Source organism: Musa acuminata, unplaced genomic scaffold, assembly GCF_036884655.1.
Source record: "Musa acuminata AAA Group cultivar baxijiao unplaced genomic scaffold, Cavendish_Baxijiao_AAA HiC_scaffold_376, whole genome shotgun sequence".
Lineage (NCBI taxonomy): Eukaryota > Viridiplantae > Streptophyta > Magnoliopsida > Zingiberales > Musaceae > Musa > Musa acuminata.
Window position 1 is genome coordinate 30,001 of NW_027020628.1, and position 1,813 is coordinate 31,813.

The following is a 1,813-nucleotide window of genomic DNA, read 5'->3' on the forward strand; positions in this document are numbered from 1 at the left end:
GTCCGCCGCTCGCCGCTCGCTCGTGCAGCCAAAAATGGCCAGTTTTGGCCCGTTTTTGGGCCGTTTTGGCCAGTTTTTGGCCTGTTCTTGCATTGCGCGGTGACCGTCGAGAGCGGAGCAAAACGTCAGCCATCTCAGCACCCTGGAACCCCCCGGGTGGCACAGGGCTGGATGGGGCTTTCGTATAGCAGGGACGGTGCTGCCTCTCGCTTCGCTCGCTGTCCGCCGCTCGCCGCTCGCTCGTGCAGCCAAAAATGGCCAGTTTTGGCCCGTTTTTGGGCCGTTTTGGCCAGTTTTTGGCCTGTTCTTGCATTGCGCGGTGACCGTCGAGAGCGGAGCAAAACGTCAGCCATCTCAGCACCCTGGAACCCCCCGGGTGGCACAGGGCTGGATGGGGCTTTCGTATAGCAGGGACGGTGCTGCCTCTCGCTTCGCTCGCTGTCCGCCGCTCGCCGCTCGCTCGTGCAGCCAAAAATGGCCAGTTTTGGCCCGTTTTTGGGCCGTTTTGGCCAGTTTTTGGCCTGTTCTTGCATTGCGCGGTGACCGTCGAGAGCGGAGCAAAACGTCAGCCATCTCAGCACCCTGGAACCCCCCGGGTGGCACAGGGCTGGATGGGGCTTTCGTATAGCAGGGACGGTGCTGCCTCTCGCTTCGCTCGCTGTCCGCCGCTCGCCGCTCGCTCGTGCAGCCAAAAATGGCCAGTTTTGGCCCGTTTTTGGGCCGTTTTGGCCAGTTTTTGGCCTGTTCTTGCATTGCGCGGTGACCGTCGAGAGCGGAGCAAAACGTCAGCCATCTCAGCACCCTGGAACCCCCCGGGTGGCACAGGGCTGGATGGGGCTTTCGTATAGCAGGGACGGTGCTGCCTCTCGCTTCGCTCGCTGTCCGCCGCTCGCCGCTCGCTCGCGCAGCCAAAAATGGCCAGTTTTGGCCCGTTTTTGGGCCGTTTTGGCCAGTTTTTGGCCTGTTCTTGCATTGCGCGGTGACCGTCGAGAGCGGAGCAAAACGTCAGCCATCTCAGCACCCTGGAACCCCCCGGGTGGCACAGGGCTGGATGGGGCTTTCGTATAGCAGGGACGGTGCTGCCTCTCGCTTCGCTCGCTGTCCGCCGCTCGCCGCTCGCGCAGCCAAAAATGGCCAGTTTTGGCCCGTTTTTGGGCCGTTTTGGCCAGTTTTTGGCCTGTTCTTGCATTGCGCGGTGACCGTCGAGAGCGGAGCAAAACGTCAGCCATCTCAGCACCCTGGAACCCCCCGGGTGGCACAGGGCTGGATGGGGCTTTCGTATAGCAGGGACGGTGCTGCCTCTCGCTTCGCTCGCTGTTCGCCGCTCGCCGCTCGCTCGCGCAGCCAAAAATGGCCAGTTTTGGCCCGTTTTTGGGCTGTTTTGGCCAGTTTTTGGCCTGTTCTTGCGTGGTGCGGTGACCGTCGTGAGCGGAGCAAAACGTCAGCCATCTCAGCACCCTGGAACCCCCCGGGTGGCACAGGGCTGGATGGGGCTTTCGTATAGCAGGGACGGTGCTGCCTCTCGCTTCGCTCGCTGTTCGCCGCTCGCCGCTCGCTCGCGCAGCCAAAAATGGCCAGTTTTGGCCCGTTTTTGGGCTGTTTTGGCCTGTTTTTGGGCTGTTCTTGTGTGGCGCGGTGACCGTCGTGAGCGGAGCAAAATGTCAGCCATCTCAGCACCCTGGAACCCCCCGGGTGGCACAGGGCTGGATGGGGCTTTCGTATAGCAGGGACGGTGCTGCCTCGCGCTTCGCTCGCTGTTCGCCGCTCTCCGCTCGCTCGCGCAGCAAAAAATGGCCAGTTTTGGCCCGTTTTT